This window comes from Polistes canadensis, unplaced genomic scaffold (genome assembly GCF_001313835.1).
Source record: "Polistes canadensis isolate GaletaPanama2010 unplaced genomic scaffold, ASM131383v1 scaffold_1, whole genome shotgun sequence".
NCBI classification, from domain to species: Eukaryota; Metazoa; Arthropoda; class Insecta; order Hymenoptera; family Vespidae; genus Polistes; species Polistes canadensis.
The window spans coordinates 471,415-489,280 of NW_014569548.1; the positions used below are offsets into that span (position 1 = coordinate 471,415).

General features: G+C 40.1%; 1 protein-coding gene across 7 annotated transcripts in view; it reads left to right on the top strand.

Moving 5' to 3' along the window:
- LOC106783973 (putative mediator of RNA polymerase II transcription subunit 26) overlaps positions 1–17,866 on the top strand; it is a 252,258-nt gene that overhangs the window by 94,256 nt on the left and 140,136 nt on the right. The window contains exon 1 of one of the 7 annotated variants that reach the window (XM_014743037.1): positions 5,434–5,771. The exons of 5 other annotated variants lie outside the window; for them this stretch is intronic. The gene's annotated coding sequence lies outside the window, so the exon portion shown is untranslated. Of the gene's footprint in view, positions 1–5,433; positions 5,772–10,321; positions 10,674–17,866 lie in introns of those variants that run through there. One more of the 7 variants, XM_014743047.1, reaches the window with a different exon arrangement.

Consider the following 17,866-nt stretch of genomic DNA (forward strand, 5'->3'; position numbering starts at 1 on the left):
TTCCCTCGATAGATATATGACTCTTGATCCTATGTGCTACCACCAAATGCTGCTGCTATCTTTTTTTTTTTTTCTTCTTCTTCTTCTCTTTTTCTTTCCTCCTCTATCACAATTTTCTCTTTTCCCGAATGTTTACCCTTGTACGCAATGCGTTGGTCTCTTCTATTTACGAACAAGTAGGCAAATATACAGATACTGTATACACAATCCGTCGTTCGTGTTTGTCTTGTCATATCTCACCATATCTTGCCAATAGTCTATATCTTTGGTGTTTACTAAACTTAACTCACAACGACTTTTTATCTTTTCTTGACTTTTTCTTTCTCATTTTTGACGCTTTCGTCGTATAATACTTTTTACATTCGACCACGCGTATTGCATCTTTTTTTTTTTAACGTATCGTTAAAAATTCTACTTAAAATAATCAACTGAACACTCTTGTACGGGGATCTATGAAAAAAAAAATAATGATACGCGATGCTTTTAAAGGATATTTTTCTTTTTTCTTGTTTTTTTCAAAAATATTACTTGATAAAAGTAATTTTGCAGAGAGAGAACAAAACATGTCGTTCGTAAAAAGTTACATCTATTATATTATGCAATTTACAAATTTCTAAAAAAAAAAAAAAAAATAAAAAAGTTTTATTTCGTCATTCGCGTAAACAAAACATCTCGTTGGTGAGAAACAATGTACAGAAATCTCTTCGTAAAAGATCAAATGAAAAGCTCGTTACACACCCCGTCGTTCTTACTTCACAAATAATTCGCGAAGTTAACGAGTCCCTCGAAAAGAGTAGGGAGAGAGAGAGAGAGGGAGAGAGAGAGGGTCGTAGTTCGCGAGGGATGTTCGAACTTGAACTTCGAACTTTCCTATGACGGCCATTTTATTTCACCCCGTTAACATACTTCGTCTTTACATTTTTCCTCAAAGTTCCTTTTTTTCTTTTTTTTTTTTTTTTTTATTCCCGAACTTTGCGAGTTATAGTGATAATATAATAGACACGAAATTACAATATGAAGTAAAAATACGATTTTAATTTTCTATCACGATTTTAAATTAAATATATATATATGTATATAAATTCAATGTATATACAAATGTATCCAATCAACAAAATTCTAAAGAAAGAATCCTTGTCGACGTACCGTTTATAATTTCAAGAGGAAGGACATTTATTGTTCCTAATAACTGAGAAGAAAATAAAAATAAAGGAAATACACACAGAGAAAAAAAGAAAGAGAGAAAGAGAAAAAGAGAGAGAGAGAGAGAGAGAAAGTTAGTACGAAGAGAAAAGTGGCGAGCAGGGTAGTAGTACAAGGGAGGGGGGTGATAGGGGAGGGTAAAGAAAAGGTACTATTGAACAGGAAAGCCCTCTCATCGTGAACCGAAGGAAAGGAAAGGAAAGGAAAGGAAAGATGAGAAGAGAAGAGAAGAGAAGAGAAGAGAAGAGAAGAGAAGAGAAGAGAAGAGAAGAGAAGAGTAGTGTAGAGCTTTTTCCTTTCCTCTGGACGTGTATACGTCGTATACCCTTACGACTACCTACAATGACGACGACGGCAACTGCTGCAAAAAGTTTCGCGAAAGTAAGCCTATCGTAGGAGGCGTGGAACGCGGAGCTTGTCCCCGGTAAGTTCCTGTCGTGCTTTTCAAGAGTGGTGGGGGGGTTGTACTCGGTATGCGCATGCGCATTCGATTACAAACGAATATCTTTCTCTTTCTTTCTCTCCGTAAGTACGCGAGAGAAAGCTCCTCCATACACATACTACACATACATATATACATATACATACACATATGTATACATATATAGGAGAAAGAGAGAGGCGTTTATACGAAGATGAGAAGAAAGACGAAAGGACGGCGGAACATTGCCAATGCTCGCTCTCCTCTCTCTAGGATTTCGTCCTGTGGCACGACCGGGCAGAAGAAGGGTGGGGGAGTCAGCTAGCAAACGCGCAGGGCGAATCAGAGTGGGGGACGAGGGGACGATAGATGCAGGACGTCCTAGCACTCCTCTCCGAGGCACGAACCCGTTAGGACATTCCTCTTGTCTTCCTTTCTTTTTTTCTTACTTTTATTTTATTTTTTTTTTCTTTCTTTCCTTCCTTCCTTCCTTCATTCCTTCCTTCGAATAGGTTCTTCACAATTTTACGATCGAATGAGGATGAAGAATTGTTTGATAGTTATAATGGTTTGTATTTTGTATGTTTTTTTTTACAGGTTGTATAATAACTTTCTCTCGTTATTATCATTTATTCGTATCTTATGATTTGTATATTCATTATTTTATGATTATTTTTATATTTATAAATCTCGATGAATTTGCTTTCGGTAACTTGTGAATACTTTTTATCTCATTTCTTAAGAATCTTGATATAATTGAACGATTATTATAATGTCAAATCTTGAATATAGATAAAAGTTTATAAAACATCATTTTTCGTAATCAAAATTCACTTTCATGATCGATAAAGTGAAATTAATTGGAAGGGAAGGAGGTATGAGAGAGAGACAGGGGAAAGGGAAAACAGATTTGACCAAAATTTGACGATTCTACGATTCATTAGACGTTTTTTTTTTACAATGTCTTTTGAAGAAAATTCTCACGTGTATTGGTCTAGTCGGACGAGGCTGAATTTTCATTTCTGCTTTTAACCGTCGTCCGATAGTTTGTTCATCGTAGAACTTTCAAAGAAAGCTAAAAGAAGCAAAAGTTGTAGCTGGTCGATGAGAAAGAGAGACAGAGGAAAACGAAGGACTACTTCATCGGTGGAACTTAATCCACTTAATAGATTCTAAATGGAGTAACTCTGATCTGGCAGGACACGCTCGTTTCTTAAGCGCCAAAACAAAAAGTTCTTGTTCGTAGAAGACGAAGAAGTAGAAGAAGAAAACAAGTAGTTGTAGAAAAGAAGTAGTCGAAGAAGAAGAAGAAGAAGAACAAGAACAAGAAGAAGAACAAGTAGAAAAGAAAAAGTAGTAGTAGAAGAAGAAGAAGAAGAAGAAGAAGAACAAGAACAAGAAGTAGAACGGACTTCTGTACCGTTGTATTTTTAAACTCTCTTTTAAAGACACACTTTTATGAATCGAGAGAAAGTGACTCGAGCGGAGAAAGTATACGAACGAATACACACACACACACACACACACACAATCACACAAACACAGAGTACCTACCCATGAAAAGTCAGTTAACGTAAACGTTTCTTTTCCGTAAATATCATCCTCTCTTATCGTTAGATACAAATTACGTTTTTTATTTCCCCTTCCACCCCCACCCGCCCCCTCCCATAGATTCGAAAAAAAGTTGCTTACATAACTCGATAGTTAGTAAATTCAAAATTCGTTAAATGTGTGTTTCACTGACGTTAAATGCTGCATTTTTAAATACTCGATCTCCCTTAGTACGACACTTTTTATTAAAGACAGAAGTTGAGAGAGTGAGTGAGAGAGAGAGAGAGAGAAATAGAGTAAGAGCCAAGGACGGTTTATTGGTATGAGTCGAAGGGCGGTTACCAAAGAGAAACGCATCGGTCTCCACTGCTAATTTATGACTTCGGAGGTGAATTTTGCACAGGAAACACATCAAAGTTCAGTACCGGTCAATGCAGCTCGCACTCACACATGCTCCAAGAGTACGAGAGAGAGAGAGAAAGAGAAAGAGAACGAAAAAGAGAGATAGAGATATAGAGAGAGAGAGAAAGAGAGACGCAGCTTGCAGGAGAGACATGGAAGAGGGAGAAACTGATGGAGCTAAAAGAGGAAGAGGGAAAGGGTAGAGGGAGGAGGACGCGGAGCTTCACGGACGGTAAAGCAACCACGGGCCGCGCTCTCTCTCTCTAACTACGTTAAAAGTTTTAATATTAGTTTAGTCGACGGCCACGGTAGATTGAGACGTAATTCCAGGTAATACCACGGTTCTACGAGCTACTTCCAGCTAATACCGAACGAAAAGCGTTCTACAAAGGACTTTCCTAGCCCCCCTCGCACACCTTAATCTGCATTAAACTCGACGTTCGGTAGCTCGACCACCGTCGACGAATGAGTCAGAAACGTTTGCGATCGTAAGACATCTTCAGTTTCAGAACGTACGATTCAATTTCTGGTTTGAGTGTCCGTTTATATTAAATGTCTATGATCGGTTAGGGAAAACTTATTATTCGTTTTATTATATCCAACTAAATTACATTATATTCCAGTTAATTTGATAATCATTTTTTTTTTTTTCAAGGAAACAAATATTTAAAATCAAGTTAACGTAGTTTATTTCATTGTTCCACGAATATAACATTGTCTCAAAGATAAGGCGCATATTGTATCGAAGTTCGGGCAGCCATATTCTCGTCGCTGTCAATTGCACGAAACGAATGGCCGTTCCTTTGAGATCTCATAACTTCTTGTTGCTTGCACGATGGACGTTGGAAATACGCGACCGCGGAGAGAAATAAAGGAAAATGAAAGAAGGAAAAAGGAAATTGGAAAGAGAGAAAATGAGAGGCGAACGTTTCAGTGAAAGAAGAAAAGGAGAATTGGAAAAAATGCACCTGCGACGGGTAATAATTTGTGCCGTCTAGGTGGTATAGATGGAAGAGTTGGAGAAGTAGGTGGAGGTGGGTAGCAAGTGGGTGCTTTTCAACGGGGGTGCAGGGTTATATAGAGAAGAACAGAAAAAGAAAAAGAAAAAGAGAGAAAGAGAGAGGGAGCTGAGGTACCGATGTAGTAGAAAAAGAAATAACTCGGAGGTGGACCACGCGTTTTGCTTGGAAGCTCCTCTCCGTAGCAGCAAAATCGTACTACGCCCTATCTTCTTCCTTTTCCTCTACCTAACCGTTCCTCTCTCTCTCTCTCTCTCTCTCTCTCTCTCTCTCTCCTTCTTCTTTCATCCTACCTTCTCCTCCTCCACCTCCTCATCCTCCTCCTCCTCTTTCTCTCGTCGAGGCGAGTCGATGCGTGCGTACTAACACAAGCGAGAAAAGTTTTACTCTCACCAATACTGTCAAAGGAAGGAGAGAACGAGAGAGAAAGAGAAAGAGAAAGAGAAAGAGAACGAGAGAGAGTTAGCAGCGCACATCCAAGCCACCTTTTGCTTCTCTCCCTCTCCCGCTTTTCTCATCTCTTCCCTCTTCTCTCCTCTAATCTAACTCCTCACGAACGCGCGCACACAGCTCCTCAAACTCGGTGGCATACGACGCGGCAGCAGCAGCAGCAGTCCTCCTCTTCCTCACCGATACCACCATCGAAATCCTTCTCCGACTACTTCCACCACCTCCATCTCCACCTCCAAGCTTTCTCCACCTCCTCTTCCTATCTCCCTCCCCACCTCCTCCTCCTCGTCCTCCTCTTCGTCCTCCTCTTTCGCCTCCTCCTCCACCTCCTCTTCCTCCTCATCCTCCTCCTCCTCCTCGTCCAGCCAGCCTCCTTCTGAACAGCTCCCGGTGTTGTACGACCTCTCGGGGCTGTTCGTGGAAAATCGGCGCTTTTCGTCTACGTCGCAGCGCGAACGGTTCGGACGTGTCTCGCGTTTTGTTGCCTTGGCTAACGTTGATCACGGATCTACGGCTCCTCTTTTAAAATATTCACTCGTGAGTTTTATCGGAGAGCAAGGGTAAAAAAAAAAGAAAATAGACTCCGATTATTTCTCGGTGAAGAAGAAGAAGAAGAGGAGGAAGAAGAAGAAGACGTTAGAACGTGTTATGTAAAACGGGAATGACATTCTTCGTGTGATTCTTCAATTAATCTTTTCTTCGCGTTAACATCTGATACGCAATAAGTAAGTAATAATCCATTAACATTATATTAACTGTAACGTTAGTTAAAATACGATTATATACATAAGTAATAGAAAGTATTCTGGTTTGCGTTATTTAAATTCAATTACAATATTTCATTTTAATTGTATCGTTTATATTTATCAATATATTTATACTGTGTATATGTAATTGTTTAATTATTTCTTAAACTAGGTCACATGCTATTTCCCTTTCGTATCTATTCGATACTTATCATCATTGATTTCACTTATAGTAACAAAACGTTTTTCCTCTTATCTCATTGCACATTGTATACTTTGATTTTGATGCTATTTCTGCTCTTCACTCGGATTCAGAACACTCGAATCCGATTTGTATCATTAGATGAGAATCGTGAAATAAATATAGAAATAACGAGAATAGGCATCAAACGTTGCATTACGGCGCGTGTACTTGGAATAAGGTTTTCGTTAAAGTTTCCAAGGTGAACCTTAACTATCGCCTTGTTGGCTGCGTGCATCACTGCGAGAGTATATACATACATCTTAGGGGAGAGGGGTGTGCAAGAGGGGATTACGAGCGGGGCAAGGGTAAGAAAAGGGGGCAAGGGGGGTCTTTACCGGGGAACTTTGTTCTTGTTCTTGCGAAGAACTTCGACTCACCTTCCTTCCGTCTTGCACAACCACCCTCTGAAACCCCCTTTCGACACCCTCCCCTCTTCTTCTACCGGGGTTGCCCGTGCCATTGAACAAACTAGTCCGCTTGAGAACGATAGTTACTTCTTTCTTGTTACACGGTTACTCAGTTTCGTAACCGGCGCGGCTCCTCTGTTTCATTCTGAAAGCCGAACTTGGGTTTCCTTCTCTCTTCTTGTCCGTTTCCGGCCGCGAAGTATCGCCACGAATCGAAATTTACTGCTAACATACTGTTCGAATTTACCTTTATCTTTGTATTTTGTCTTTCGGGAAAATGATCTCTCTCTTTCTCTCTCTTTCGTGAGTTCTCGTTTAGACTCCGATAAATGTTGCTGTATTTTATCAATAATATTTTGATCGAGCACACTTGTAGCAACGAGTTGACGAGATTTTTTGTATCGTGAATTCGTGTGATAGGGGGGTTGATAAAAGTGTCGGTTATATTATCTCGTCCTATAGGGTGTTTTTATTAATAATTGAAATAATTATTATATCTTACGGTTATCGAGAGTTTCCGAAAGAGAAAGAGAGGAGAGAGAGAGACAGACAGAGAAGAGATTGTGGCCGTAATAGAGGGGGGAGAGAACACGAGAGGAGAAGAGAGATAGAGAGCGAGTTGGTAGGGGAATTGTTACCCGAAGTTTAAACTTGGTTGTCGACTGCCGTTAACAAGGTTTGCCATGGGGCTGGTTCAGTAGTGTCTAGGTCTCGGGTTGTGCCACATCTCGTACCCACGTTCGTTGTCTCCGTTCCGTTATTTCGTGCATCGGATATCATATTTTTGTCTCCGTCCCTATAGTAATCGTGTACTACGTCATTATATTCCAGTATTCTTATCGCGAAGAATTTTGGCCGGTGATCGGCCCAGATAGTCAACGTGTCTGTGCCGAAGGAACTTCAGTTACACACACACACACATACACATATACGGCGTGTATGGGTAGTTTGGATTGAAATCATCTTTGGAATTCTTCGAGTGCTTACGAGGAAGAAGTGAGATGCTATCATTCGAATGGAATGATGAAAATTCACGAGTTGTTTTTAAAGGGGGACTTTAACGCGAGATGCTTATAAAATAATATTTCATCAAATTTTTTTAATATGTAAGTAATAATCAATCGTTCGTATAACAATCAATATGTATTATGATTCGGTTGAAGAAAAAAAAATTTCGGTAATAAATTTGATATTGTTTATTCAATAGAGTAATGTTAATTAAACGTTTAAACGTAATTAATTACAATCGAGGATTCATTAAATGACTCGACATCGACGAATCCTATCGTTTTATCAAACAGTCTCTCGCTCTTTTAGGAATAGTTCTAGTCAAAGAAGGAGTTTTAGAGTTACAAAAGGGAAGGGAAACTGAATTGCGCGGTGAAGCGACCATCGGGGAAGGGGGCTTGAAATCTCCCTTGAATCGTGCGTTCGTTGATTATATCGATTCGAGGCCTATCTAGCGGAATTACACCGAAAGCGGCCCTAACCTCGGCCAACCTTAAAACTACAGACTTAGGTTCCCCGACGTTTGGCGAACTCTAATACTTTTCAAATTAATATTCAAAACAAATTATACAGATTTTGTGTTTATTGAAAATTGTAAGACATTGATTCATATAATCCTATCAAATTTATTTATATAATTCTTATATCGATTGATTCATTTTATTCATTTTCAAATGCCTATCGTACATTTTCGATTAATCTTATCATCACTCGTCAACGTAACTATAATAATTACTTTTAAACCAATTCGTCACAGTATACTCATCGCATGATTTATCATCTAAAAGATTCGCCGTATGCAAAAGTATATACTCAAAAGTCACGACTTTATAACTCACAATCAGCACGTGAAAGAAGAAGAAAGAAATAATGAATTTCTCGCGTCTGCAGTTCGTTTGATTTCATTTCTTTACTACTATATAGGTACGTAGTGCGACGGCGACCTAGGGAATGATCAATATCATAAATTATTAATGAACATTATAGGAGGGTAGCACGAAATGTTGGAAACATTGAATCATTACAGAGTTTTATCACTTTTTATTATCAGTTAGTTGTGAATTTGGCACAGCTTATCGCTTTCATTTTCATTTTGTGCCTTCTCTTAGATACGATGCAACGTATAGTCAGTGGGCTTTTTATCTTTGACGTTGACGTGTATTCGACGATCATCCACGTTTACTTTTTTGGCACGGCAGGAAAGCTACGTTAGCAACAAAAATGAAAGCGTCGTTCGTAAAATTCGAGTGCGAATTCTCATCGTCGATTGGAGGTGTTCGCGAGATAGCGTGATTCAATTTGTCGAAGAATGTGTTATCGTTGATAGTAACTGTTAGACGCATTGGAAGAAGAAAAGAGAAGGTGAGGAATGAGAAAGAAGGTTGGTAGGAGGAGGGGGATGGCCGTGGAAAGAGAAACAAGGCAATTAATGCAATGCGGAGGCATGCACGTCGGAAGACAACGGCGAAGGTTCGCTTTATTAGGACTTCCCGAGGAAGATCTAGTGGAAGGGTTGATTTTTAACCCTTTCTCCAACCCCCCTTCGAAAACCCTTCCACTGCCCCGTTCATTGGTTTCCAATTATCAAAATGCCGTCACCTTGAGGCATTTGCTCATCTTCAACGAACCCTCGTCGTACCTCGCCTATCATTTCTTGCATTAGTATTTTCCGTCGTAATGTCTTTTGATTTATCGCAGAAACGTGCATTTCCTTCGATATTACTATTAGTTCTACCACGAAATTTGATGGGTTCGTCGAACTTTGTTGGATATTTTCGATTCTTATATTATATACATATGTATATATCAAAATCATATTTTTAGTGTCACGTTTAAAGTTTTAAACAAGAGCTATGTGATACAAAAGAGAAGAAAGAATATACATATCTATTATAATATATAGATATATATATATATATTGATTTTCCGAGAAGTACATTATATACTCGGAAAAGTAACGGTTCATTAACATCTCCGACTTCATATATCTATATATCCAAGTATATATCCAGTTTACTAAATCCTTAAGGAGAACGTCCAAGACAGCTTTTAGAGGGTAAATGTTCATCGAACATGTACGGTCACTATACCGAATTTAGAAAAATTCAAGTGGCAAGAAAAGGGAGGTTCTCTTTTACGGAGAAGTAGAGAGTCGTTGGAAGTAGAGATAGTAGAAATAAAAGGCGAGAAATTGTAGTCAAGGACGATGATTCCGAGTGGGAACCAGTAGGAAAGCTGGAATCCCCACGTAGTGCTTTCGCATACCTGTTTTCCGGTGCATCTGAAAAAGAGGCGGGCGTTCTTACGCGGACAGCCTCCTCTCCTCCGTGAAGAGAAAGCGGACCTAGGAGCGTTTCTCTCTGGTCGCGAGGTGTGGTGCGAACGAGAAGTGTAGGTAGCAGAGAAGGAAGTGAAAGGAAGAGTAGGAGGAGAGAATGAGAAAGGAGGTGGAAGAAGAGGTGAGGTGGCTGTAGGAAGAGACGCAAAGGAGAAAGGGGGTGGCGGAGGAGGAGGAGGAGGAGGAGGAAGAGTATTGCGAGTGGGAAGGGGGCAAGTGGAGGAGAGGAATGGCCAGGGTACTCAGACGGAGGTGGTCCAATCAGAGTAGAGTACGGGTGGGGCAGAATACCTCCGCCCTCTCTTCCTCTCTCTCTCGTTTCGTCCCTCTCTGGTTCACCACCGCCACCGTCGGCACCACCGCCACCGCCGCCAACCACCACCATCGCTGGCATCACCGCCACCACCCTTCTTCTCTCCTCCCCTCCTGACCCCCACTCCCCATCTCTCTGGCTCCTCTCTGTGTTGGGTTGGCCTCCTCCGGAGCCCCCGCAGCTCCTGCCGGCTACCCAAGACAAGTGCCCGCGAGAGATTCTCACGGAATGAACGGGGATCGTTACGTTAGACCGACCTAGCCGAGGACGATATTATCCACGGCCGACGATTTACACGGGAACGATTTTCGCGTGTACGTAACCAACGGCTAACCTAACGGTGAACGCGCGATCTTCTTACACGTTCGCATAGTTGTTCTTCATTCTTTTTATGTATATATATATATATATCGGTAACTCGGACGCGATACCATTTCGATCGACGTGACTCGAGTTCCGAGTATTGGCCTCGGTTCAATGAAGACAAACTAAATTCTTTTCGTTCATCTTGACAACAACAAACAAAAATTAAAACAATACAAAGATATATAGACAAAAAGTGGAAGGAAAAGTAAGTAAAATCACACATTATATTTTCCCGTTTGTTTTTTTCTTTCCTTTCGCCTACGAAGGGTTTTTTTCTTTTACGTTCGCCACGTCCACCCCCTGCTTCGTGGCTTCTTCGAGTTTCCCATCGTAAAATCTATTTCACGATTCGTAAGAGTTAGGAAGTAATGTTTCTTCTCATTGATAGAATATAAATCGCGCGGAAGTATTTTCTCATGGAAAGAAATAACGGTGTCGAGGTACACGCTCGGATGGTTAGAGACGCACGTTAGTCAGAAAGATAGCTAACGGAGACACTGATAGAAAGATAGGAGAAAAGATGAAAGAACTAAAGCTACCGGATTACTCGACAAACATGCGAATGATTCGATACTTTCTAAACCATTGCACTTGATTTGTTTCGGTGAAATATCGTTTTACGTTCCTCAGATAATCATTCTGGCATATGTGTACGGGTCTTTGAAAATTCCAATGATCTTCTTTTATATTCTACTGATTCTTTTGTAAAAACATATTCTATATACGATATTAATTCATTAATTACATTCTTTGTTACATATATCTTGCATTTATAGTCATTGTTTATAATTAAATATATTTCCAAATTTTTTATATTTATTTTCGTACAGATTCTCTCTCTCTAATGGATATCCACGGTATACACGATAAAGTTCTAGTGTTAAATGCATCATACGCGATTATATATATCTTTTGGGATTTATCTTTCTTTCTATAAATGTTCTTTCTATCCATTATTGGTGGAATATCCTAGCTGTGGATGATTACGCGTCACGTAGGAGGATAAAATGGATAGGACGTGAAAGTAGGGCGATGAGATTATCTCGCTCAATAAAGCGAATAGCTCCGAATGACTGCAATTATTTTGTCGCGCGTGTTCCTAGTGCTGATTGGAAGAAACTGTCAAGAATAAAGATTTTTTTTGTTTGTTTCCTCGAAGATCTTCTTATCATACGCGTAAATTGTATTAACAATTTTGTATATTTTGTATGATTTAATTAATGATATTTGTTGCACACGTGTGTGTACGAGTTATTATTATTATTATTTTCAATGAAATTTCATTTTGTGCAATTTTCTTTATAATAATAATATAAATTACATAGAGATTTCAAGAGAAGAAGAAGAAAAAAAAAGAAAGATACGTTTTATATCGTGCGAACTCGCGCATTTATATTTAAGAGGTAGGACGAAACTTTTCTGACAATATGGCCGACATGGCGTTGAGTTTTTCTACTTGCTTTTCTCTTTCTTCCTCGCTCTTCTACGTTTTTTCCCCTTCTTTTCATTTCAATGGCTTTTCTTTCAACATTAGCCAAAGCCACACATTATGGTTTGCAATATAAACTTTTTGTTAAGCGAATAATAACACACAAGCTTGGTGGCAGGTAGTTTTCGAACAATGTTAATTAGCATTCGCTTTACTTTAATATTTATAAAGTGTGTGATGATTTATTAATTATTTGCTTAAAATTTCAAGTTTAAAAATTGAAATTTTGTCGTTAACTATATTCAAGACGAAGAGAGGCAGAAAAAAAATAAAAAATTAACGTGCAAGTTAATAATGTCGATTTAAAAAAAACTGCCAGTTGAGAAACGAGTCACGAATTAACGACTCGTTGTCGATTGGCGGACCGCGTCAAGGCGGTCAAGCCATTTAAATGTAAAGTCACGCGAAACTGCGACCGTGAAACACGCGAGCACGTCAGTTAAAGCTTTTCCATGAGCTTACGCCTCTATACCAGGTATTTGGTTAATCACTAACGTCAAAATATAGGATTAATGCGCTCGGTGTAAGCCAGTGCGATGTGGAACACACCGTCATTTAAATTATACACTCGAATAAAATATAACGATGGAAATTGTTGATTGATACGATTTGTGACAAACAATTTTCTCTTTTTTCAACTTTCATCTTTATCCTGATTCTATTTTACACAATTACTATATACACAGTAAATTTTTATTATTTGTTACTTTAAGGGATATGATGAAAAAATATTTCTACGTAAAATGGCGAAGAGAATGAAAGGAAAAGAAAGAGAAAAAGAAAGAAAAAAAGAAAGAGAGAGAGAGAGAGAAAGAGAATCGATAGTAGAAAACTGAGTGAGAAAGGAAGAGAACGGAGTGGAACCAACGGAAACTTTTCCCGTGCAAAGTACCACGAGTACTGGCTCGAGGTTATGAAATTCTGATGGCTCATAAAATGTAAGAAAATTTACAGACTTTCGTCCTTCCACTCTCTTTCTCCTTTATACCGAACTCGTTCTTTCTTCGTTCTCTTTTCGTTCTTCAACGTAATCCTGTTGGTTGGTAGTGCCGCAGCCGTCGTCGTCGTCGTCGTCGTCGTCGTCGTCGTCGTCGTCGTCGTCGTCGTCGTCGTCGTCGTCGTCGTCGTCGTCTTCGTAAGATGAAACGAAAGAGGACCGACGGTAGTTGCGGAGCCTGGGAAGAGTACCGGTGACATAAAGTTTGAAACTCGTGGTAATCGATTCTCCTCGGGAAATAGATGTTTCTTCTCATGCGTTTGTCGCGTTCGGTTTCGTATTTCTTACCAAGAGTCTCGTTTCTTATCTTCTTCTATTAAAGAATATAGTTGTTCAATTTATTACATTTTTTTTTGTTTTTTTTTTTCTAAAAGAAAGATCGACATTTTTCCATCATCGACGATAAGAAAAATGATTTCCCAAGTAAAGTAATATTTTCTTATTTTCAAATCATTCGTTGATTAAAAAAAAAAAAAAAAAGAAACCTTTTAGAAAATTATTTATACACGAAGTTGAAGAGAGAGAGAGAGAGAGAGAGTATCGAGATCGTCTTGTACGGTCGACGCTCACCAATCTCATGCGTATAATTATGTATAACGTCGAGGATAGCGACGATGGCAATGAGGTCTGAGATAGTAGTTATACGTTGGTGTTAGTGTTAGTGATGATGTGGTGTTGGTGGTGCTGGCTCGCCGCTCAAAATACGTCTAAATATTAATGAGCTGTCCTTGCCTAAGGCAAAGTACCTTCGCTCGAACATTCACGCTTTCCACGGGAAAATGCACGAGTGTTTGTCCTCTGTTGGAAATACGTGCGAACGATATAGAAAGATCCAAGGAAAATCTTCTAATACGAGGTGCAAGTTATTTTCAAAAAATACGCCTTTGAAAGAACGAAAAATACAAGATATTTATGTATCTTTTATTTTTTTTTCTCTGAAAGCAGAGAGAGAGAGAAAAAGAGAGAGATATACATATATATACATCTTTGTCTTTTCGTGCGTTACAACTAGTGCAACTGCAATTGCTTCAGATAATTGCGTCGACGTCTCATTTCTCTCTCTCTCTCTCTCTCTCTCTCTCTCTCTCTATCTTATTTTGCTTTCGTTCTAAGGAAGAAGAAGTATCTTCGTCCTATCTCTCTCTCTCTCTCTTCCATTTTCTCTCCGTATTTCAAGTCTCTTTACGAGATTAGCACTTGTCCTGACAGCGCTAATTCGTTTCTATTTCTCCTCGTCTGTCTTCCTCTCTCTCTCTCCCTCTCTCTCTCTCTCTCTTTCTCCCTCATTCTCTCTTTATCTCACAATGTCTAGTTCCTTCCTTCGCTATCCAGCAGCGGATGCTTGGAATAAAGAGGTCCACGGGACGATAAAGAGAAGCACCGAGAGAGTAGGAGGAAAGGAAGGATGGGAAAAGGGTTGACAGGAAGAAGTTACCTGATAGTTAATACAAAGACTGTCATGTAAGATGTGCCGTCAAGCAGGAGCTTTCCTCTTCTCCCTCCCTCCTTTTCCTTCTCGTCATTTATTTCGTTCATCTCTCTCTCTCTCTCTCCCTCTCTCTTTCTATCTATCTATCTCTATCACTTCTTCTTCTTCTCCTCTATTTTCGAGCTACTCCTACTCTTCTACTTCTGAGCTGGCAGATCCTTCGGGACAGTTAATTGTGAGCGACAGTCGCAACGGGGGGAAGGGATCAACGTCACGTTCGAAAGGCTTCTCAAAACCTGTAGCCACGTCGTTTCCCGCTATTTCAAGCATCAACGTGCAGAGCTTTTAATTACACGCGATCGGGTTGGATAGCAACATTGCCGATATCGACGATCTCTGGTGTATTCTCGCGACGTTATCTCTTAGTTCTTGAATAAAGAGTTCATTCGAAAAGGGTGATATCTACTCGAGGGATGTGCATCCTATGTGTTTTCACCCATTCACTAAATCTTCATTGCCTTCATCCTCTTCTTCTTCTTCTTCTTCTTCTTCTTCTGCTTCTACTATAGCAATCGGAGTAAAGAAAACGTAACCAAGCAGGAAGTTTACCTTTCGCCCAGCTAGAGCGAAGAGCGTTCGAAGAACGAACACGAGTCGGTAACTGTATTTACCATCTCTCGTAGGTACTTAATTTTGCTTTCGAAATTAAGTCAGGGAATGCAGGGTAGGATCGGTGGATGGTTAGGGTGACGAGGAAATGGCGTAGGTGTTAGCGAAAGATATGAGTCGGTGATCGGAATGTTACTGGTGTTGGTGGTACACTGAAATTCCTGCGATATGCTCTCTCGTTTGAGGAAACTGAGGAAACTTTGCTCGAGTATTTTCCCGGTACTGTCTCTCACAATTAAAATACTCCTGGGAATGAGAGCCGGGGCCCTCTTTTGCTGTCTCTCTCTCTCTCTCTCTCTGTTTCTCTTTCTGATGCTCGTTGTTAGTGTAGACGCAAAATAGTAACGCGCCAGATAGGGGGGGTCCTATTAGGGGCCAAGAGTCATCTGCGATTTTCCGAAAATAGTGAAAGCTAATAACAAAGTGAAAGAGAGGGTGAGAGGCTGAAGAAACGAGGTTGGGAACGGAAAAGTGGATGATTTATTGTATCTTGGGAAACGTAACCCCCGTTTACGAAGCATCCAACGTAACGCCGCGGGACTCGATAAATCCGAAGGATTTCTTAAGATATCCAAGAATAATATCGTACGGTCGCTTACGAGAGTTAATATGAAAACTTTTGCGAAAGATTTTTTCGAAAGAAAAGGGCAGTACCTATTCTCACGCTGGACCAACCTACCTACCTACATATCGTATTTAATTCATTTGTTCTTTTTGGTTTCTCGAATGGAAATAAAGTAAGTATTTATCTTTTGAAATACAAGTTCTTGCGCGCAACCGCAATCCTATTTTCAGAGTTCCCCTTGAGAAAGGGAAATGCATCGTGAAGGAATCGCGTGACGTGAAATTCGATGGTTCCTTCGGACGGACGGCTCTCGCTCTCTCTCTCTCTCTCTCTCTCTCTTTCTCTCTCTCTTGGAATAGTTGGTTATCGGCCGAGTGCCGAGCTGCTTGCTTCGGTGTGTGTCTTCAGAAAAGCATTAGTGTCCGGAATTAATTGATCGCGGAAGGGAAGTGAGTATCTGCGAGCCTACATGCTCCTATCTCTCTCTTTCTCTCCCCCTCTCCTTCTCTCACTCTTGTGTGCATTCACGTTCTCTCTGTCTCTTTCTCTTTTCCTTTCTACATCGTTTGCCGCTCGGGTCGGGGCTGCGAGTGCGGGGTAATATCGGTACTACCCTGTGCCAGTCGATGAGCCCACTCGCCGCCCTTCACCCCTCTTCAAGCTTGACTTGCATTGCTTCCTCCTACACGTGATCGTGCTAAGCGTAACGATATAATCCGATACCGCGTTTCGCGTAGCATTCCACGCTTTCTTTCTATTTTTTCCTCCMCCCCCCCCCTTTTCCTCGTATATTTGTTATTTTTGCTGTTTTTTATTTGTTTTTTTTTTCTTTTATTATTATTATTATTATTATTATTAAAGTACACTCATACTCTCGTATTTCGTACGTTCTACAACGAAGAGGTATATCATTATTTTTCTTCTTCCCTTTTCATTTTTATCTTTCGATGGAATCGAGCGCCAACGTAGCTATATAAGTTTCGTTGTGTTTTTTTTTCTTTTTGTTTCTTAAAGGAGAAATATCCATTGGAAAAATATTTTGTTGTTGAATTTTTCTTCTTATTCGACAATTGTCTTTCTCCCAGAAACGCAGACATCCTTCTTCCATCGAATTCTCGAGAGTTGTCAGGGCCAAAAGAGTGAGAGGAAGGCAATGGTTAGAAGCGTTTGTTTGAGGAGGTCGAGGGCCGAGGGTTATTAAGCTCGGGCCACAGACCACATCAGAGCCAAGCAGAAAAGCCCCTTGGCATATTCACCTAACCTATAACCCGTTCTTCTCTTCTCTTCTCTACTCTTCTCTTCTCTTCCTCTCGTAACGATCCCTCCCTCCCTCCCTCTATTCCTCCTCTCTTGCATATCTATCACAATTCATCACGCTTCGTAACGCTACGACGAAGCTTTAACTTCGATGATTTATCGATTTCTTTTTTTCTTTAACCCACCCCATCTCCACCATTCACCATCTTCCCTTCTACACACGAGTATTCCTTGCGACATTAGGAATTGTCATCAAATATGACGACAACATAAATGTTGTCGATTAATACGATAGTCGATAGTCGAGAAACTACCAATCGAGTTTGGTAAATATATTCATGCAAAAGGAAGCTCGAAAGGTAACACTCACGTCGATATAAGCGGTTAGCCTGTTAGAGTAGAGTAGACTTGATATCCTCCAGATATGTTTCTAAAGCATGCGAGCGCAATCACGAGGAGGAGGAACAGGAGGGGGAGAAGAAGGAGGAGGCCTTCAGGAGGCTTTGGTGGTAGCTATAGTGATTGTGGTGGTTGAAGAAGGATGAACATGATGCCGGTAGGCGCGTAAGCAACGCCACTTACACTAGCTCGACGTAAATGGATACGCGAGTTTAACGTCATCTTATGGGGTAGTCTATCTTTCTCTTGCACAATCCTACTCTCTCTCTCTTCTCTCTGTCTGTCTGTCTCTGTCTGTCTTTCTGTATCATTTCTCTCATCTCATTTTAACGAGAGCACAAGAAGATATCTTTAACGTACGGTGTTCTGTATCTCGATGCGAATCTGCCTTTAGGCGCGTTACGCGCAACCATGAGTGCCAAGATCCGACGTGATAAGTGGTTAAACGGTAGTAAGTAAATGGTGTAACGTGTTCCTCGTGAAATTCTAATAGGCGAAAAGCAAAATTTCTCTCATGTGAACAATTCTATAACGTGAGAGATTTTCTTTATTAGTTTTCTTATCTTTTTTTTCTTTTCTTTCTTTTTCTTTTT